The sequence below is a fragment of the Pogona vitticeps genome, chromosome 3 (assembly GCF_051106095.1).
Source record: "Pogona vitticeps strain Pit_001003342236 chromosome 3, PviZW2.1, whole genome shotgun sequence".
Lineage (NCBI taxonomy): Eukaryota > Metazoa > Chordata > Lepidosauria > Squamata > Agamidae > Pogona > Pogona vitticeps.
The window spans coordinates 2,692,501-2,715,012 of NC_135785.1; the positions used below are offsets into that span (position 1 = coordinate 2,692,501).

The following is a 22,512-nucleotide window of genomic DNA, read 5'->3' on the forward strand; positions in this document are numbered from 1 at the left end:
GAGGCGGCCAAGGGCAAACCGGCTGCCTGGGGTCTTGTGCAGCCATTCCAAAGGTCTTCCACCGTGAGCGGCATGGAGCCCCTCGTCTATCTGCCTGCCTGCCTGCCTGCCTGCCAGCCACCTTGGGGAAGAGCCGGCAGGAGATGCCAGGGGATTTGACGTGGTGGTCTAGCCAGACATCGGAAGCTGCCGACTGCCAACCACTCTTAATTTGTCCATTCACCAATATGTTTCTTGAAAAGAGCCATATGCTTTCCTGTAGCTCCCCATATGCTTCCAGCAAAGGGAAACAGAAACATTTTGTTAGTCATGAGCCTCTGAGCAAGACGTGTATTTTTGGTGAGGACGGTGGTGGCTGGCATGAGTGTGTGTGTGTGTGTGTGTGTGTGTGTGTGTGTGTGTGTGTGTGTGTGTGTGTGTGTGTGTGTGTGTGTGTGTGTGTGTGTGTGTGTGTGTGTGTGTGTGTGTGTGTGTGTGTGTGTGTGTGTGTGTGTGTGTGATCAGATGCAGGAGAAAAGAGCAGCTGCCGGGTAGGGCTTCGACTGTAACGCTCGCAGCCCCAAAGCAGCCCAAAACCTTAGGAGGAGAAGAGACAGAGAGCATGTGTTCTAGACGTTGCCTCCGCAGGGTCAAACCTGACCGGCCGCCGTCTCTTCAAGGGTGGGCAACCTGTCATCGCAAGCTCTGCCCGAGAGGTTCTCTAACAATGGCAGTCTTTTATCACAAGCATCAATGGCGCTAGACAAACCCCATAATGCTCCATTCTGGAACCATTCTACCTGGTTTATGCACACCTTAGAGACACCTAACTCTGGCTCAATTAAGGAAAAAACCTCAACTGGAAGGGTATTTATACTATATTTGAAAACTGTGTTTCTTTTATAGTTTTACCTGCCGTGAGCTGGCTTTAGAGAAAGGGAGTCCATAAAAAATAAATAAATAAATGGGGATTTAAAAAAAAAAAACATATGCATTGCATTAAAAATGCCGTAATTCTCCATTCTGGATGTTCTACCTCATTTATGCAAACCTTAGAGACCCCAAACTGGCCGTCTACATTTCTTTTAAATGCCTCCAAGGGTTGGGGGACTTGCCACCTTTCGAGGTCATTGGTTCCATTGTCTTACTACTCTAACAGGAGATTTTCCTGACATTCAGTCAAAATCTTTGGCGGTGTAAGGTTTTGTCCTTGGGACAGTGCCTCCAACATTTTTATACCATATTTTTCACTCCATAAGATGCACCTTTCCATAAGACGCACCAATTTTTTAGGAGAAGAAAACAGGAAAATATAATCTGTTTTCTTCGCTCCATAAGACGCACAGACTTTCCACACACACCCCATTTTGTCGGGAAAAAGTGCATCTTATGGTGCGAAAAATACGGTAAATGACTTGGATGAAGGAGTAGAGAAGAGGAGGTTCACCAGATCCATAGGTCTGACACCAAACTGGGAGGGCTCTCTAAGACCGCAGGAGATAGAATCAGGGTAGCTTTGACAGATGGGGAGGAAGGGATCCAAACAAGCCAAACTAATTTCAACAAGGTTGAATGTAAAATTCTACAATTTAGCCGTGGGGGTTGGTTGGCTCAGATGCAACAATACAAGAGAGGTGACACATGTCACTGAGAGAAGGATGTGTAAAAAGATCTGAGGGTCTCCGTGGGCACAAGGTACCCCTCCCATTCCAGAGGGAGCCCCCAAAACTGATAGATGGAAATTTCAAGAAAGGAAGTTTTTACTGAACATCAGGAAGAACGTCTGGACTGCAAGAGCTGTTTGACCATAAGATGGGACATATCAGGAGGTTGGTGGATTCTTTCGTGGAAAGCGGAAGTCAGATGGCCTTAAGCCATGGGTTCTTTACCTGTGGACTGTCTTGAATTCACAGAAAGATGAACTAAATGGTCTCTGAGGTTACCTTTCAAACTCTGCAATTTCATGGCTCGTCTCCTTCTGCCTGTGCAGTGGACGTCACCAGCCGCAGCCGACTGTGTTACAGAGCCACACCGGGGGGCCCACAAAACAAATCTTGTTGGGGTTGAGTCAATATCGCTAACCTCAAGTGCATTTCTAAGTGTAGTTTAATGTTAATGCCCAGTAGATTTTGTCAGCACGCTGTCTCATGGGCCATCAGCTCCCACAAAAATCCGAGTCTTTTTGAGATCATCAGGTGAGACCTTGTCTCCCTCTCTCCCAATTGCTGAGATGAGGTGGATGGTGAACAGGGAAGGAACCCTTTATTGAGGGTTGACACCAACCCTCGGACAGGCTTCTCGGTCGGTGCTCACCACCCCCACTCCCAAAATTTGTTTCTAGGACAGTGGATTACTGGAATATGTGCTTTTACTTGTTTCCAACAGTTTCCCAAGTAAAAGCACATATTCCAGTAAACCCTTGTCTTATAGCCATTGCATCAAGATGTACGTAAATGGGCTCCCCTTACGTCTGCTGTGCTGTTTTTAGGTTTGCCTGCTACTGTTTTCACCTCTATTATTCGTTGATTCAGCTTTTGTTTTATGGCTATTTTTATTTTCAAGGGCCTCTTTGCTGTCTTCTTGAAGAAGCAGGAAAATGTAACATTTCCAGTGCTGATCGCCGTGAGTTGGGGGAACAGATGATCTGTGGTTCAGTGCCCAGCACAACCACTGAAGACCTTGGCCAGCACGTAGGAAGTTACCCCCCAGTGGCTGCGGGTTTCAACCTGGTACCTTCCAAATGCTGAAGAGTTGCTCCCATCACTAAACTATGACCGCTCCATGACCCAAGTTATTAGTTCTTTGCGAAGTTCTAACCACCTTCGCCACTGAGTGGCAAAGGCTCCATTTATCTTTGCTGGAAATGAATTCCAGTCTGCACAACCGCAAAAGCTGGACTCAACGATATTACAGCAACTTGCAGATGTAATCTCAGAGCCTCTACCTATAATCACAGAATAACTGTGTTGGAAGGGGTCCATAAGGCCATCAAGTCAACCCTCTGCTCAAGGCAGGAATCCAAGTCAAAACAGATCTGCTGACTTCTTTTGAGAATATTTGGAGAATGGAGGGTGGGGGATTCATAAAGACTGGAGACTGTCAAATGTGATCCTTATCTTTAAAAGCCAGGGGATTGGGGTTCTTAGCAACTATCAGCTGGTTTGCTTGGCACTGATACTGGGAAAACATCTCTTAGAAAATGGTGATTAGTCACATCCAGCATGGACTTCTCAAAAAGAAGTCATGCCAAACTAATTTTACTGGGTTCATTTTAAATGGAGTCACAAGCTTCGTAGATGAGGGGAATGCTGTGGATGTAATTTAACTTGATTTCGGAAAGCCACCGATTCATGATATATTCATTATGTTCTTGGGAAGTTAGTAACGTATAGATTAGAAGATGCTGTTAGGTGCATCTGTACCTGCTTTGCAGACCGCACTCAAAGAGTGCTTGCCGTGGGCTCCTTGTCAACCTGGCGAGAAGTAAGAAGTGGAGTGTAGCTAGGTTCACTTACAGGCTCATTTTTGCTCAGCATTTTTTTTAAAAATAAAGGGCTTGGATGAAAAAGTGGAGGGGATGCTTGTCAAAGCTTAACGGCTTAGGAATCTGGCTGCAGAGCCAGAGGTTGGGAGTTCGATTCCCCCTGGGCCTCCTTGACAGGGGATGGACTGGATGATCCCACAAGGTCCCTTCCAGTTCTGCGGTTCTATTATTATTATTAAATCCGTGACATCAAACAAGGAGGTGCAGCTAACATGTTTGCAGGAAGAATTCAAGATAATGGTAACATTTTGGAGAGCTGGAGAACAAACCAAACCAAATGGATTTCAACAGGGATCAATGTAAAGTTCTACGTTTAGACTAGGAAAGAAAACCAGATGCATACCTATAGGATGGGTGGCTGTTGGCAATGATACCTGGGGAAAGGATCTAGGTATATTTGCAAACTACGAGCTCAATGTGTGTCAGGAAAAAAAGAGAAAGGCAAGACAAGGCTACACCCATAGAAGTCCATTGACCAGAAAAATCGAAGGAATACTCCCACTCTGTTCCGCTTTAGTCATACCTCAGCAACTATAAAGGGTCCATGTTCTGGGCATCAAGGTTTAAGAGAGGTACGAACAGGCTGAAAAGCGTCTACAAGAGTGCGCTGCAATTGGTCAAAGGTTTGCAAACCAAGCCCGATGAGGACTGTTGATGGAGGTAAGCATGTTTAGGCTAAAAAAGAGAAGGCTAAGAGTCTGTATTTGGAAGTGAGAGCTGGACCATAAAGAAGGCTGACCATTGAAGAATGGATGCTTTTGAATTGTGGTGCTGGAGGAGGCTCTTGAGAGTCCCCTGGACTGCAAGGAGAACAAACCTATCCGTTCTGAAGGAAATCAACCCTGAGTGCTCACTGGAAGGACAGATCCTGAAGCTGAGGCTCCAATACTTTGGCCATCTCATGAGAAGAGAAGACTCCCTGGAAAAGACCCTGATGTTGGGAAAGTGTGAAGGCAAGAGGAGAAGGGGACGACACAGGACGAGATGGCTGGACAGGGTCATCGAAGCGACCAACATGACTTTGACCCAATTCCGGGAGGCAGTGGAAGACAGGAGGGCCTGGCGTGCTCCGGTCCATGGGGTCACGAAGAGACAACAGCAACAACAAGAGTCTGTATTTAAACATTTGAAGGGTTGTCACATGGAAGACGGAGCCTGTTTGTTTCCTGCAACTCCGGAGAACAGGACTTCAGGCAACCGTTTCAAATTTCACGAAAGGAGGCTCTGAATAAACATGAGAAATAAACCACAAGAAAGAAGCAGAACAGACGTGCTCATCAACTGGTGGAGTCTTGGAGGACCGTTTGTCAGGAATGCTTTCCGTCTGGATGTCCTGCTTCAGTGGGGGGGGGGGGGCTAGGGCTGGTGACCCCTGAGTTTCTTCCCGGCACTTACAGTTCTATGACTCTACGACAACGGATCTCGGTTGATAGCGGCTGCTTCATCCCTGCTCTCCCCAGAGCTCCACGTCAAGAACAAAATTAGCAAGAGCGACAGAGCCATTAAACTTCCGTCTCCCGGCAACTGGGAAGAGCAGGCCTTGAACCAAATTCTGACGCATTTTTATTAATCCCCTGCCTGCTTCTCCATCTCACTCTTTGTTAATGTTCCCAACAGTCTGTGGTAAACAGGATGCTCAGACCTCTTGTCACTTTTATAGGCTAGGAAAGCAAACATGCCACAGCTACGGTCCATCGGAAGGACAACGGCTGTCCGGCCAGAGCATCTTCTTGCCTCAGGTGGCAAACTCAGGTGGCACCCAGTTATTAACGGACAGTCAAACTGAAGACGAAGCAACAGACTTTCAGGAAGATTGTGGATTCCATGGTTTAAGTCTCCAGCAATGGAGGTGGGGAGTTCAATTCCCCGCTAGCTCTCCAGGGAGAAGAGCCAGCCTGGGTGGCCTTGGGCCAACTGCATGGTGATCCCAGGGCACCCCAGAAGAACAGAAGAGGAAACCCCTTCTAAAAAGGGTTGTCATAAGTCAGAACTGACTTGATAGTGCATGACGATAGAGTTGGCCGGGTAGTCCAGTGGTTGAGAGATCTGGCTGTGGGAGCCAAAAGTTCGATTCCCCACTGGGCTTCCTGGGAGAGAAGAGCCAGCCTGTGTAGCTTTGGGCAAGCTGCAAAGTCCAAGGGTGCCCCCAGAAGAAGGGAAGGGTCACTTCTGGGTCTTCTTTTCCTGGAAAACCCTGGAAAGGGTCACCCTAAGTCAGAAGTGATGATTATTAATAGGGTTTCCAGCTGGCCGGATAGCTCAATGGTTTACGTCTCTGACTACAGAGGAAGAGGTTGGGAGTTCGATTCCCCGCCATGTCTCCTGGGAGAAAGAGCCAGCCTGGGTGGCCTTGGGCAAAAACTGCACAGCGATCCCAGGGCTACCCCCTAGAAGAAAACACGGGGAAACCCCTTCTGAGTCTTCTCTGTCTGGACACCCCGGAAAGAGGTGCCCTAAGTCAGACTTGACTCAGTGGCACAGAATTGCTATTTTTCTTAATAAACATAATCTGGGGTATCTTCGCTGGTACAGAACAGATTCAAGCACCCGTACTAAGGAGAAAAAAGGGGTTTGGAATTCATTACATACCAAGACAGATGACTTCTGCTTTGGTGTGCGTGTGTGAACTTTAGCATTAATCATGTATTTCGTGTCATCACAGTGAGCAGAAGCCCTCTAGTCTGGATCTTGTCCTTGGGGCTACAGAGGTATGAGTCTTAAGAGATCCTTAAGTCACAGTAGGATGTACACTCGGGGGAGAGGGTGGAGATATCGCCAGAGACCGACTGTTAAAAAAACAGGCAAAGGCATTCACTGATTCCCTCCATCTAATGAAGCATCTAAAATTCTCTGCAGCCTTGAGAAGAGAACCGACTGCTGCTGAGACACGACAGATACAGCGGTGGAGTCGCGGCGGGGAATTAGTTTTCTAGCGTTGCAGCTCCCAGAAAGTCTGCAGGCTCCCCCGGGTGAAACCCCGCACCGCAGCCATCACCCATTCTCTCACTTGACTCCCCGGAGATGGTGTGACAATGTCCAGGATCCCGCAGCCGTACCTCCCTACTGTGTAGCTAAATCTCACAATAGCTGCTGGTCCGCTTTGCGAACCCCTACAAAGTAGAATCATCGGATGGGTTGAATGTGTCTTTTCGAACAACGAGGTTTTTTTTCCCTGTCTTTGTGGTGTGCACTTGCACGTTGCTTTAAAAAAAGTGAAAATGCAACAGTCATGCACAGCAACATTTTGGGCAAACTTTGAAAAACTTTCCGGGGAGTGCGGAGAGAAATTAACTCCTTTTCATGCTGTCGGCATGACGTCTCTCAGAGTTGGTCCAAACTCTGGATGGTCTATTCTGAGATACTAAGAAAAGCTGGTGTCATCAAAAGCAAGCCATTCAGCGAGGTATCCTCAACGTACTTATGCTCCATTGCTTCTTATTTGTTTGTTTGATTAGTTAGTTAGTTAGTTAGTCAGTTATCCATCCCTCCCTCCCTCCCTCCCTCCCTCCCTCCCTCCATCCATCCATCCATCCATCCATCCATCCATCCATCCTTCCTTCCATCCTTCCATCCATCCATCCTTCCTTCCATCCTTCCTTCCTTCCTTCTTTCCTTCCTGCCTTCCGTCCATCCTTCCTTCCTTCCTTCCATCCATCCATCCATCCATCCTTCCTTCCTTCCTTCCTTCCTTCCTTCCTTCCTTCCTTCCTTCCTTCCTTCCTTCCTTCCTTCCTTCCTTCCTTCCTTCCTTCCTTCCTTCCTTCCTTCCTTCCATCCATCCATCCATCCATCCATCCATCCATCCATCCATCCATCCATCCATCCATCCATCCATCCATCCATCCATCCATCCATCCATCCATCCATCCAGATTTAGATTTAGATCTTATTCTCTTCAACATGAGACCCCAAAAATATAGCAAGAAGCAGAAATAAAGAAGTACCGTGGCCGGGGGGGGGGGGGGGGAGGAAGGCAGTAGGACCACAATATTTGCAGGGGGGGGTAGGCTCCAAGCCACCACCCCCACGGATGCTGAATATTTTCTGCATTCTACTGTTAAGCTACAGTTGTCAAGTTTGCCGTGTTGCCATGTTAAGCTACACAGACAGAACAAGGCTTCTTGATCACTGAACCTGTGCGTGTTCCGCTACTCAGCGTCCAGCAAGTTGCAAATAGCGGCTGAAATCCAGAAATGAGCTCCAACTACAGCAGGCCTGTTGAGTCGGTGGGGACTTATTGAACTCCTCCATGAATTCCACTGATTCAATGGGCCTATTTTAGTGATGGAGACCCCACGGGGCCATCCTGATATCGGACTCAAGCTCAAAAGCTTCCACCGAGGCACAGGCCAAGATGGCTCCCCCCCCCCCCGATGCCAGGTCAAAAAGCGACTGGATGGGCAATGATGCTTTCTTTCATCCCTGGCAATGATGGGGGATAAGGAGAAGATTAGGCTTTTGAATTGTGGTGCTGGAGGAGACTCTCAAGAGTCCCCTGGACTGCAAGGAGAACAACCTATCCGTTCTAAAGGAAATCAACCCTGAATGCTCACTTGAAGGACAGATCCTGAAGCTGAGGCTCCAATCCTTTATTTGGCCATCTCATGAGAAGAGAAGACTCCCTGGGAAAGACCCTGATGCTGGGAAAGTGTGAAGGCAAGAGGAGAGAAGGGGACGACAGAAGACGAGATGGATGGACAGTGTCTGCGAAGCAACCAACATGAAATTGACCGAACTCTGGGAGGCCGTGGAAGACAGGAGGGCCTGGCGTGCTCTGGTCCGTGGGGACACAAAGAGTCAGACACGACTTAACGACTAAACAAGAACAACAAAGGGTTCCACACCCGGCTTGAAGTGTCTCTTGCTGGAGGCAAACCACCTCGCTTTGCCTGAAATGCCGGGTTCAAGCTGCCACTCAATTGTCAGACTCCGTGGAAGCCTCCTTCCGCCTGGCCGACCTCACAAGTCTGTTGTGCGGCTAAAGCAGGGACTCTTGATCCCAGGGGAGACAAGACAGGCAAGGGAGCCAACCCGGCAGAAGGGAGAGGGGCGGACAGACAGAGCACGCAGGCAGACGACGTTCTAGACAGATTCGAGATGCACTGCCGTGTCCTGCCACTTTCCTCACATCTACGAGTCAGAGGCCAGGAAGAAGCCGAAATCGCCATCATCCCCACTGTCACCATCCTTGGAATGCGACGATCGGAAAAGAAGCCGTGGGGACTCTGGTGCATGAAGCCAAATGTGCCCGGAAGCGGCCCTCCATCCTCTGCTGGATGTGGGGCTTCTCCAGATGCAGTGCCAAAAAAGAAAGAGTGGGGGGCTCGGGGGGAGGAGACGTTGCATTTCCCCAAACAGCCCCCTCTCTTCCCACCCCCACCCCCAGATGCAGCAAAGCCAATTTCCGAGCCGCGAAACGCCGCTCAAGCAAACGTGCGACCGAGCCCCCCGGTTACATTTCTAAATATACCCCGGTTGTCAAGACAACAAAGGGGAGACTGACGGGCTCTCGCGCACGGGTCCGTGTCGGGAGCAATTGTCAGCCGTTTCGAAACTGACTCAGAAGAAAACGCTGCCTGAGATCGCCGATTGCCATGGTGACCGGCGGCTGCCGGCGACAGGTGCGCTGGAGCTGCCGAGAGGGATGGAGAGGGACCGAGCAGGGCGACAAGAAGGACTGACAGAATAGACAGACGGCACCCGCCCGGGCCCTGCCGCACGACGGCATGACATGTGCACGCGTACATGTGTGTGGCCTGCATGCGTGGGCGAACGTGAGAGACAGAAGGCGCAGACGGCACTCGCCGGCTCCGGGCATCCTCAAAACGGTCCCTCTTGCGAGGTCTGTGGGGCCACAGCTTCCATCGCCCCCAGCTTCCACAGCCCCAGGCTCTATTGGAGGGGGGGTGATGGGAGGTGTAGTCAAACACCGCCTGACAAGAGGGCCCCGACACCTACGTTACAGTGGTTGTGTGAGGTTCCCATGGAACTCCGCGCTACTGGAACCTACTTCAAGATCACACCCAAGGGATGCTGCGAACAGTAGGTGAAACCCCCATTTTTCTGATCTGAAATCAGAACCCATACGGACCGGATGAAGGCTCAGCTCAGAGAAGGGTGGCCCTGTTTGTTACATCACACACCCCTCTATTCCAACCTCCAATTGTGTTGTTTTTTCCAATTGCTTCAAAATGCTCTTACACCCTTTAAAGGATGGGTCATAATATATATAGTAATAGAGTGTCATATATTGCAGTATATATTATATATTACAGTGTCTTATATTACCCTATATATATATATTACAGTATTTTGGCCATTAGAGGGCAAAAGGGGGCTATTTTAGTTTAAAATCCCGTTGTAAAAGTTAAATTCATCCTTCAAAAACCCACCACAGAAACCCTTATGATACTCAATAACTGCACTCATTTAAAAAAAAAATCTAGGCAGCCAATCGCTTCGTTGGCCCTGCATCCTTTCTTGGGCTCCCAGCAAATCTCGAAAAGTGCCCTTTGCCCTTGGCCTCTCCTCTGATAAGGTGTTTGTCTATATAAAATAACTTGCAGGCAGAAAACTAGATGTCAGAGAGAAAGGTGCCACTCCGCTATTCTCGTTAATTTCCGGTGTACTCGTATTCTGATTTTAAATAGAGGGACCTTTTGGTCATTCTCGACCATTAAGAGTCCAAAACAGTGTGACGCAAACCCAGGTCGCCGACTTTGGTTAAGAACGAGGTGGAAAGCACTGGTCTTGCATTGAAAGCATCGGCTTGCATTGTTCTTACTCAATAGCTAAGGAGCCAATAAGACATTCATCCACAGACCTCTCTCGTTTCACTTCATTATCATGTGCTTGCGAGCACATATTCATCAAGAACGAAGCATGGTTTGCACAAGGAACAATTAAAGTAAAGCCAATAAACTGGAGGTTTGTAGGAGGGCAACAAGGAGGATCAGGGGATTGGAAACGATTGAAAGAAAAACTGGGCATGTTTAGCCTTCAGGGGAGAGAGGAGAGCCCTTTTCAAATCCTTGAATGGCTGTCCTGCAGAGGAGGGGCAGGATCTGGTCTCCATCATCCCACAGCACAGGACACGTGCGAATGGGCTCAAGTTGCAGGAAGACAGATGTAGGCTGACTATCAGGAAAAATGTCTTAACTATTAGAGCAGTATGACAATCGAACCCATGACCTCCAATGCTTTCAAGAGGACGCTAGATGTTTCGATACAATACTCTCACATACTTTGATTTGGATTCCTGCACAGAGCTTGCACGCTCTAAAACTGTTTTCCTCTCTCCCATGGTTTCAAAAGCTCTACCATTCTTCATGGGTAACTACAAATACCAAGAAAAACATCCAGGCTGCAGGATTGAGTCCGCTCTACACAGCTATCCTCTCTCTAACATATGGATGAACAGGGGTTTCAGTCCATGAGCTGGTTTCATAGAGCTTATGAGTTGGAAGGGCCCTCGAAGGCCATCAAGTCCAACCCCCTGCTCAAGGCAGGAGTCTAAATCAAAGCAGATGTATTTATTTATTTATTTATTTATTTATTTATTTATTTATTTATTTATTTATTTATTTATTTATTTATTTATTTATTTATTTGATTTGATTTGATTTGATTTGATTTGATTTGATTTGATTTGATTTGATTTGATTTGATTTGATTTATATCCGGCCCATCTGATAAATCTATACCACTCTGAGCGGCTGTCCGATTTTCTCTTGAACGTCTTGAACTAGGGGAGACCTATTGAAGCATTAGGATTTACCATTCAGTTTTCCCTGATATTCAATTTTAGGTTGAATATCAGCAAAAACTTCTTAACCGTTAGAACAGTATGACAAAGGAACCCACAAGCATGGGAGGTTGGAGAGCACACCAATGCTGGAGGCATTCAGGAGAGAATTAAACAACCCTCTGTCAGATCTGCTTTGATTTGGATTCCTGATTTGAGCAGGAGGGGGGGGGGTTGGACTGGATGGCCCTCCCGATTCAATTATACTGTGATTCTGTGAAACGAACCCATATGTTCCAGGGGTTAGCAAGGGGAGACAACGCCTGACGGTGACTAAGAAGCAAATCAGATTTTTATCCTACATTCAATGGTCAAATTTTAGAAAGAGCAGATCCGTCAACAAAGGCAACTCCTGTTTTTTTTTTAATGAAGGTGATTTCCCTTTGAGTTGCTAAATTCAATTCAATTAAGATTGCAGAGACAAACCGCAGTTGCTAGAGTCGATATTTTTTGCCAGCTATTATTGTTTTTTGTTTTGTTTTTCCTCCCCGAGGCACATGAACGACAATTATTCACTTTGCCAAAAGTCCCTTGATGCTGGGACTTTGATGGTTCTTTTAAAATAACGTAGAGCAAAGGGTGCAAATAAAAACGTTAAGCCTTTTCTTCAAAAGGAAGAGGAAAAAAACTTGGGTGCTGCGAACCTTCATGGCTTCTGCCATCTCACATCCAGCTTTGAAGCACAGTCCCAAAGAGAGAGAGAGAGGAGAATAAATCGAAGATGTCCTTAAGGGGGACAAAAAACCGGTCTCACCATGCAGGGACGTGGTGGCGCTGCGGGCTAAACCGCAGAAGCCTGTGCTTGCAGGGTCAGAAGACCAAGCAGTCGTAAGATCGAATCCACGCGATGGAGTGAGCGCCCGTCGCTTGTCCCAGCTCCCGCCAACCTAGCGGTTCGAAAGCATGCAAATGCAAGTAGATAAATAGGGACCACTTTGGTGGGAAGGTAACAGCGTTCCGTGTCTAAGTCGCACTGGAAACGTGACCACGGAAGATTGTCTTCGGACAAACGCTGGCTCTATGGCTTGGAAACGGGGATGAGCACCACCCCCTAGAGTCGGACACGACTGGACAAAAATTGTCAAGGGGAACCTTTACCTTTACCACCATGCAGGTTCCAGATTCCTGGAATCGACAAACATTCGCCAACACAGCTCCCCCCCCAACTTCTTTAAGCAAGCTGCTCTCTTTTTGGGCACCACTCCCATGCGCATATTATGGTCTGCAAGGAAAAAGTGAAGCTGTTTCCAAGAACCAGACAGGAAAATCCATAGCTCTGTGTTGAAAGAAGCATGTATGCTTTCCCACAGAAAGCCCTGCGTTCGGATCTTGCTGTCTTCTGTTCTCTCTCTTTTTTAATGACCTTGCCTAGCTGGACGGGGAAAGATTCTCTCTCACTGCATCTGGGAAATCAGCAAACCCTGTCAGGTCAAGGATTCTGGACTGCGGAACATCTCCCCAAGAGCCCCACAGAATTTTGTAAGCATCTAGGGATAAATCAGAAGCCTGTGTTCATCACAGCTGGCATCTATCCCAGTTAAAGATTATTTTTTAAAAATTTATTTTACAATATTTTTAGCTCACCTTTCTTCTTCAAAAAGGGCTTCCAAGGTGGTTGACATCATTAAAAAAAATAATATATAATGCTAAAGACATAAGTACACAAATAGGCTCAAACAAATACCACACTGAAAGACAGTAAACAAAGCAACACCAAAAAATGCATTCAAAGCAGTATCACATAACCATCCTTTTAAGAAACCTACTGAGGCAGCCATTATCTGAGAGAAAACTTCCCTGAAGAGAAAGGTCTTTGCCTGCCTGCAGAAGGACAGCAAAGACGAGGCCAGCCAGGCCTCCAGTGGGAGGGAGTTCCAGAGTCTAAAGGCTCTCCCCCACAGAGAAAGCCCTCCTGTATTCCCTCATCAAAATGCACATGTGAGGATGATGGGATCATGAAGAAGGCCCCTCCTGAGGTTTTTAACACCTAGACATTCCAGAATGAAACAAGACGGCCATTGACAATTCTATCAAAATTCATCTGAGTATCGAGGTAGACGCCTTTTTATTGTTGCAATGGCTCCAGGCAGCATCAGTTTGTCTGATTCTACCAGCTTTATCGATCTACCTTGCTTTTATGTTCCATAACCACAAAAATACAATCCCCAACATTGAAAACATCCCAAAGTCCTATAGCTATGGAAAAAATACAAGCACAAAGGCTGAAAAATATATCCTTGCAAGTTGTGAAAAGCTGTAGGTGTGATTGCCATCCGCATTCTTACAACTACGAGAAGTTGCAAACAAAAGTACATTCAAAAACGAAACTTAAGAGGTAGGCAGAACTTATGATACAGTTATGTGTCAAGGTTGCGGTAACTTACATGCTAAAAACGCAAGAGCTTATAGACTAAAAAGGCACATAGAAAAACGGAGAATACACCTCTAAACTACCAATATTGTTAAAAGTAAGGATATATACAGTAAAAAGCCTTTCTTCGCCTTTTACTCTCACAGAATACAACATTTTACCAGTCATTTCAATACGCTTTCCATTTTCTCCTACGACTCGAATGTCAGCTGTGAGAGAAATTCGTTTGCAATGTCACAACAACCTTGCTTTCAAGGCCTGGCTAGAGCCAGCTGATTGTTTTGCAATGCCTTTTAGTAAACTGCTGTTCGAACCTCATTTTAAAAATACAGTGTGCATTTTTGAGGCTCTTTTTTTAAAAGTACCCCTTAATTATTGTAACTCTCTATACCAGAGGTTCCCAACCTTGGGTCCCCCAGATGTTCTTGGACTATGACTCCCAGAAATCCTAGCCAGCACAGTTTGTAGTTAAAGCTTCTGGAAGTTTTAGTCCAAGAACATCTGGGACTAGACATACAAAATTTCACATCTGGAAAATAACTTCCTATGCACAAACCACCCTGGTTCCATCTTGTTTCCTGCATCCAACTTTGCAAGAATTCCCTAATTTTCAGCCAGAGAAGATAAGATGTGGAATGCTACTTAGGGGACATTAAGAGTACAAAGGATTCCTTGGCCTCATCAGTCCAGGTGGCAGCATAATGGAACTTGTAGTTCTAGCACATCCAGTGATGTTTGAGTTTGCTAGTTCCTTTGCTTGTATTTTGAATTTCCACCAATTCAAGCTCTCTTACATTTATACTGAAATCTTGCTTCATGCTATTCTTTAATGAAATTAAAAGATGCCGAGATGTGTGCAGTAAGTCACAGGACTTACTGCAAACAAGCTTTCTACTATGTTGTAATTTGGGTATTTCTTACTTTCTGTCTGGCAGGATCTGTCATACAATTCTGCCGTTCCCTTTATGTTGCAGTTTTCTGAAAAGTTATCTGCCTCTTCTTGAATGTCAGCGCCACTGTTAATAGTCCTTCCTTCCTACGTTTCTTCTGCAATTTTATTTGGAGACTGCAGCCGGGAAATCAGAAGATGGAGGAATGAAGGAATTCGAAAAAGATCATCAAGAGTACGGATGTGTCAGTGGAGACCAAGAGCAAGGCCACCCGCCCTCTTATATTCCCAGTCACTATGTATGAGTGTAAAAGTAAAGAAACCTGACAGGGGAAAAAATTGGTTTGATTGAAAAGTGGGGCTGGAGGAGAGCTTTGAGGATTCACCGGATGGACAGAAAGATGAGCAAGTGGGTCTTAGAGCAAATCAAGCCTGAATTATCTCAGGAGGTGAAAATATTGAAGCTGAGGCTGTCCTACTTTGGGCACCTCATGAGAAGGCGGGAAAAGACCATCATGCTAAGACAGGTGGAAGGCAGCAGGAAAAGAGTAGGTCCAAAAATGAGATGGACTGAGTCCCTAAAGAGACTTGTAGCAGTTGTTGCTGTTGTTTCGTCGTTCAGTCCTGTCCAACTCTTCATGACCCCATGGACCAGAGCACGCCAGGCCCTCCTGTCTTCCATTGCCTCCTGGGGTTGGATCAAATTCATGTTGGTCGCTTCGGTGACCCTGTCCAACCGCCTCGTTCTCTGTCGTCCCCCTTTTCCTCTTGCCTTCACACTTTCCCAACATCCGGGTCTTTTCCAGGGAGTCTTCTCTTCTCATCAGATGGCCAAAGTACTGGAGCCTCAGCTTCAGGGTCTGTCCTTCCAGGGAGCACTCAGGGTTGATTTCCTTCAGAATGGACGGGTTTGTTCTCCTTGCAGTCCAGGGAACTCTCAAAAGTCTCCTCCAGCACCACAATTCAAAGGCATCAATTCTTCGGCGGTCAGCCTTATTTGTGGTCCAGCTCTCGCTTCCATACATTGCTACTGGAAAAACCATAGCTTTGGCTATTCGGACCTTCGTCGGCAAAGTGATGTCTCTGCTTTTGAAGATGCTGTCTAGGTTTGTCATTGCCTTCCTCCCAAGAAGCAGGTCTTTTAATTTCGTGGCTGCTGTCACCATCTGCAGTGATCAGGGAGCCCAAGAAAGTAAATATGAGATGGACTGAGTCCCTAAAGAGACTTGCAGCAAATCATTACTAGGTGTGAAATACAACCAAACCGCACTGTCCTTTTATCTTACAGCCTTGCATGAATTGAATGTGTTAACATGTAGTCTCTGTATTGTAACCCATATGACTGACAAAGTGGATCATCTCCCAGGAAAGCTGACATTAAACTACTGCAGTTGATCTTTAAGGTGTCAGCATGTCCTTTTTCTTGCTTTTCTTCTGTTCTGCCTCTTTTGTTGAAATGCTTGTACAGCCTAACACGGCTACAACTTTGAAAGCTTTCAAAAGCATCCTTCGGGGGGCTATGATTCAGAAAATCTGCAACAGCCGGGGGTGTTTGTGTGTTTCTAGACACACACCCCTCCTTCTTCCACTAGAACCACACCACAAATCGTGGTGGGCAGGCGAGGTGCACGGCTTTCTCTCTGCCACGTGGAGCAGGCATTTGGTTAGACTCTTCCCCATCCTGCAAGAGTGAATGTACACCAAGAGGAAGCAAAGATTTTTGGGGGGTAAATCTTCCTGACTCTACACACCAAGAGCTGATATTACAAAACTATTCCCCCACTCAGGAGGGCAAGGGTCATTTTGGCACTCTCGAGAGGAGAACGGGAAGAAATGTTGTGCAGAAATAGCAGCGGTTGCACAAGATGCACACACAAAAACCCACTTTGTCACTAATTATGCCAAAATAAGGAAGTTGTTGTGTTGTTACGTGGACTCTTTGGGATTTAGGACTATGGGAGGAGGAGGAGGAGGAGGAGTTCATCTGTCTTTAAAGCCACCGGTCGCCCATTCTGTGCTTCCTGTGTATGTTTGGCCTCTACACTTTTGTACACAGACCATCTGCACAAATCACAGCGTAACTCAACAACAACAACAACAAAAAATAAATAATAATTAGGCCATTTGTCTCATTTCTGCCTGGTGGCAAGAAATCTCCCACACAGTTCGAAAATTCCTCGCTGAGGTGTCTGAGTCAAGACAAACTCAGACAGGGAGAAACAAAGAAGTTAGCAAGTACGCTTTAGGTCCTTCCAGGATTCTGGCTGAAAAAGCTGAGACAACCCCCCCCCCCCCCTTTCCCTGGAATTAAGCTAGGTACTGGCTGACTGCCCAAAAAGACAAGAAGAAGAAAGAAGAAAGAAGAAGAAGAAGAAGAAGAAGAAGAAGAAGAAGAAGAAGAAGAAGAAGAAGAAGAAGAAGAAGAAGAAGAAGAAGAAGAAGAAGAAGAAGAAGAAGAAGAAGAAGAAGAAGAAGAAGAAGAAATCGACATTGCAATTCCAGGGGATGCCAGAGTTGAAAATAAAGAACTAACAAAGTACAGAGACTTGGCAATCGAAACATCTCTCTTGTGGATGAAACACGCTTCTGTGGCCCCCACAGTCATCAGGGCTTTGGGAACAGTATTAAGAACGTTCACGCAGTACTATAAGCAGTTGCAGTTCTCAGAAATCACACCATCAGAGCTACAAAAAAACGGCAGTATTAGGAACAGTGTACATCCTGTGCCGATATTTAACAGATTCTTAGATTTTTGGTTTAAAGTTGTATCTGATGTATAATACCAGCCCATGTTTTTATAACTTTGATTGATTGTACTGGGCGTTTTTGAATCATCATCCTCTTAGAACGGCGGAGCTCGATGGGACCCCGAAGGATCATCAAGTCCAGCCCCGGTCAAGGACCTTTGACCTCTGAAACCTCACACAATAAAGCTGCCATCAACGTTGGCGAACGTCACAAGAGGGACACAGCTTGGGAGTCACAGAATTCAAGGCTTCCACGGGACTATCCCAGCCAAGAAGCTCAGCCGAGCCCTGGAGACCGTCCAGAGCTCAAGAGGAATCCCCGAACCACAGCCATCCCACCTTCACTTCTGGTTTTCAAAAGCTGTTGTCCGACACACACACACCCCAGTCCCCGACAAATATTCCCGCCGCCCCAGAGCCCGGCCCTTCCTGCAAGACGCACTGGCTGCCATGATGACTAAGAAGCAAAATCCACCGTGCAATTCACACTCCTTCCTCCGGCAGGCTGACTTCAAACACGGCGGCTCGGCGTATTTATATTTAGCCTCCTTGCCTCCTGTCTGTGTAATAACTTTCTGAATCATTTTCATCAAAGCGGGTCACAATTCTCATTTTCTGCCAAACCGGCTGTGTTAATTACAGCTCCCCCAGAGTTGCTCTTTTGAAAAATCATTTCATAGAGCAAGGAGAGTAGGTGGTTTACATACCATGGATTTCTTTTATAGACATCTTAGGTCTAAAGGTACTAAACTAAACAAAACGTAGATCATGGCCCCTGGTCCCATCACCTCCTGGCAAATAGAAGGGGAAGATAAGGACACAGTGACAGATTTTACTTTCCTGGGCTCCATGATCACTGCAGATGGTGACAGCAGCCACGAAATTAAAAGAAACCTGCTTCTTGGGAGGAAAGCGATGACAAACCTAGACAGCAGCTTAAAAAGCAGAGACATCACCTTGCCGACAAAGGTCCGCATAGTCAAAGCTATGATTTTTCCAGTAGCGATGTATGGAAGGGAGAGCTGGACCATAAAGAAGGCTGACCGCTGAAGAATTGATGCTTTTGAATTGTGGTGCTGGAGGAGACTCTTGAGAGTCCCCTTGACTGCAAGGAGAAGAAACCTATCCATTTTGAAGGAAATTATGCCTGAGTGCTCACTGGAACGACAGATCCTATTATACATCAGATCCTCCAATACTTTGGCCATCTCGTGAGAAGAGAAGACTCCCTGGAAAAGACCCGGATGTTGAGAAAGAGTGAAGGCAAGAGGAGAAGGGGATGACGGAGGATGGGATGGCTGGACAGGGTCACCTAAGCGACCAACATGACTTTGCCTCCCAGAGTTTGGCCAAAGATATGTTGGTCGCTTCGATGACCCTGTCCATCCATCTCATCCTCTGTCATCCCCTCTGAAACCTCCGATAGCCGCCCTGCTCCAGTTATGCACACTCTAGGTTATGGCTTCTTTTACTGAGTCGAGCCATCACATATCGGGTCTTCCTCTTTTCCTACTGCCTTCAACTGTCCTTAGCCTTACCAACTTCTTCACCAAGTATTGTCTTCTCATGAACTGTGCCCGAAGCACAAAAGCCCCAGTTTTGTCATTTTTATTTCCAGGGAGGGTTTAGCCTTGTTTGTCTTTGGGGGAGTCCAGTGTAGCTACAAAGCTCTTCTGCATTGCAAACAAGTCAATTTTTTCCCCTATCGGCTTTCTTTACTGTCCTGCTTTTACACCCATACAGGGCAGTAAGACAAGAACGATCTTGGTCTCCAGGGACGCATCCTTACACCTTTTTCTAGTTTCTTCACAGCTGTCCTTCCACATCTCAGCCTTCTTCTGATATCTTGGTTGCAGCCTCCCTTTGGATTTACTGACTCGACCAAGGTATAGAAAACTTTAACAATGTCAGTTTCTTTATTGTCAGTATTAAAGTTATGCAATTCTTCTGTAGGTTGCTGCGATTAACTTAAAACGGCAGTCCTGCTCTGTGTGTCTGTTTGTGTGTGTGTGTGTGTGTGTTTGTGTTTACATGTGTGGTACTCAGTGTGGTGTAGTGGATAGAATAATGGAATAGGACTCAGGAGATCTGGGTTCAAATCCATGGAAACTGATTGGGGGAATGGAAATGGTAAAGTCCCTCCTGAACTATCTCACTTACCTTGAAAGCCCTCTTACGGTTGCTATAAGCTGGTGCTGACTTGTCGATTCCCCACCCGGCTTATTCCAATGAATGACCAAAATCATTTCTCAACCCTATCACCTATTCTGGAGGGCTGGGAAGCGAAGGTCGCGCCGAAAGAAATCGAGGACAGGCTTCCGACAGCGACGGTCATGGTGATGACCTTCTCCAATCTTTCTCACCCTTCCCTGGCTTGCCAAATACGAGCCGGGAAAGGCTGGTACAGGTACCACCAGGATGAAGAGAGAAAAAGACACCGATAAAGGGTTGAAGACCTATGGCGAAATTCTTCCAAAGTTACCTGAGTTCTCCCCTAAAAACTTTTCCAACAGGAAACCAAGAAAACATCCAGAGGACAATGGGATAGAAAATTTAACAGGCATTAGGAGTGGAGAGAATTGCCTCTAATTTCTTTGTTCTCATCCATTTCGGTTGTCTTTAAGCAACGAGGCCCTCAACCAAGGAACTCTCAAACGCTAAAAGGTTCCTTGTCTTCAGGCTAGAGCGAGACCAAGTTTGCTATTTCTTTTCTCCTCAGAGTCTCCGTAACGTGCACAAAACGTGACATTTTGCATCTTTTCTGTTCGAAAAGCAGCGAGCGCCCGGGCACGCAACGAGCAAGCACCGACCGACATGAGAAAGCTTAAGAACCAACGGAAAACGTCTTAAGCAGAATCAGGGGGTCCTGGAAAATTCTGAAAAGACTCGCTCCTGGGCCCACACATTCTATGCGATGCTTCTGAGGCCGTGTGCGCCTGTGACAACGCGAGAAGGAGGGGGGGAAAATAACTCCTCGGCTCAGCCCACCACTCCTCCTTCGAAGCCCTCTCCATACCCCCCCCCCAAGAGGTGACTTTTTGCTGCTTTCAACCTTCTCAGACATTCCAGCTCAAGGAAAACCCACCCGTTCCAGTGACGCAGAGCTCGGCCCCGCTGACAATAAGAAGTGCTGCCGAAGCGGCTTTTGCTTTTAAAAAAATCGATTGAAATGTCGGTGAACACATGAAGTATGTGCACGCACCGAGTAATGCGACAGGGGAACGTGTTATTTGAGCAGCGCCACGTTTTTCTGCTCTTTAGAACGGCAGAGATGGAAGGGGCTCCATAAGAGCATCAAGTCCAGCCCTTGTCAAGGAGGGCCAGGGAGGGAATCAAACTCTCAAAGACCCATCCATTTCCCCCCCCCCGCACTTTTTCCCCTTCCAGTTCAAAAGAGAAATCGATTTGTGTCAGGAAATAACCAGTGTTTTTTCTGATTGCTCTTTTGTGTTCCCTTTAATGGGTTTTTAGGAGCTATTGGTAGTTAATGTTGTGAACTCCCCAGAGTGGCTAGATAGGCGGTATACTAACTAACTAACTAACTAACTAACTAACTAACTAACTAACTAACTAACTAACTAACTAACTAACTAACTAACTAACTAACTAACTAACTAACTAACTAACTAACTAACTAACTAACTAACTAACTAACTAACTATTGTTATTTCAGATTTTTGAAAAAAAAGATATTTATACTTTCCAAACTTTTCTATGTCTTTAATAATAATCTTATCAATCCAGAACGGGAGGGACCCTCTGGGCCCCTGACTCCAGGAATCCCAGTGGGGAATCGAACTCCCAACCTCTGAAGCCCTGAGCTTTCCAGCCAGCTAAATCATCTTAGAACGGCAGAGCTGGAAGGGACCCTCTGGATCATGGGGTCCAATCCCCATCAAGGAAGCACCAGCTTCAAGGCAGGCAGCCACTGGCGTGGCAAGAGCTGGTGGAAAGGGAGACGGTGGAGGTGGACGTGGCCAGTTCCAACCCGTGTCCCTCTCCTTTGCCTGGACTGTTTCAGGGAGGACGTACACTCCAACTCAAAAACTCATACGAGCGCCCCGTGACTTTAAAGCAAATGCCTTCTCCCTCCCAGTTCGTTTCCTTAATGGGTCCAGGCTCTTCATCATATAAGAGAAGCTGTGATTAAGGGAGCCTGATTCTGACAAAGGCTCATCCAAGAAGCTGATGTGAGTGATGCTCCTCAGCATACTGGGGAGAATCCACTCATCCCCTGTTCTTGCTGTCTGCCTGCCTGCCTCCCACCACCCTGCTTACCTTCTCTCCGACTCTGATGACCTTTCGCGAAAATCTCTAGGCCTTTTCCAGCTCCTTCCACCATCAAAAGGAACACCGATGAATCCTAAAGTGGAAACAGATGATAGTTTTAAAAGCCACTTTCCGAAAGGTCACCTGCCCAATGCACACCTTCTCGGGGACCTGCCGTGCGCTTTCACAGGGGGTTGCATGAAGGACGAATTCCATGCTGCTCTTTTGCCCAAGAACCCCAAAGGGCTCAGCTCTGGGTTGCAAAGAAAAGCAGGACGGGAGGGGGGAAGAACAAAACCCATGAACTGTTGCCCTCTTAGAGTACCAGAACTTCTGAGCTGCAACGTGTACCCATCGGGTCGTAAATTCTGTAGGTAATAACACCGCACGAGCAAGGCCTTCGCTGCTAACCGAGATGGAGAACACACAGCAAAATTCAAAGCCATTATAACACATTTGCAAATGCTACGTTATTACTAGCTGACAATTTAGGTGGTTTGGTTTGCAAAGGTTACTCTATCAAAGTGATGCAGTAAATAACGAACCTCACCTAAAAATGAACTATAAGTGCTATATATTCTTAGCTTTGCTGTATGGCATAGAATTATGGCTTTTAACTCAGGCCATTACATAAAACAGAGAGAGACACATACTTAAACCGTGGATTTATTGCAGGATCTAGTATGGTGTAGTGGGTAGAATGACAGACTTGGACTCTGGAGACTAGGTTTTGAATCCCTGCTCAGCCACGGAAAGGCAGGCGGCAATGGTAAAACCACTCTTTGAAGTACCGTATTTTTCCATGTATAAAACGAAACGTTTTCCTAAAATAATTAGAGGAAAAATTGAGGATCGTTTTATACACGGAAGGCAGCTGCAGGAGGCGGAGATGGAGGCAAAGGAGCAGCT

General features: G+C 46.6%; 1 protein-coding gene across 2 annotated transcripts in view; it reads right to left on the reverse strand.

Annotated features, from left to right (window-relative positions):
• LPP (LIM domain containing preferred translocation partner in lipoma) overlaps positions 1-22,512 on the reverse strand; it is a 318,860-nt gene that overhangs the window by 196,034 nt on the left and 100,314 nt on the right. The window contains exon 4 of one of the 2 annotated variants that reach the window (XM_072996380.2): positions 21,613-21,697. The exons of the other annotated variant lie outside the window; for it this stretch is intronic. The gene's annotated coding sequence lies outside the window, so the exon portion shown is untranslated. The remainder of the gene's footprint in view (positions 1-21,612; positions 21,698-22,512) is intronic. 2 annotated transcript variants of the gene reach the window in all.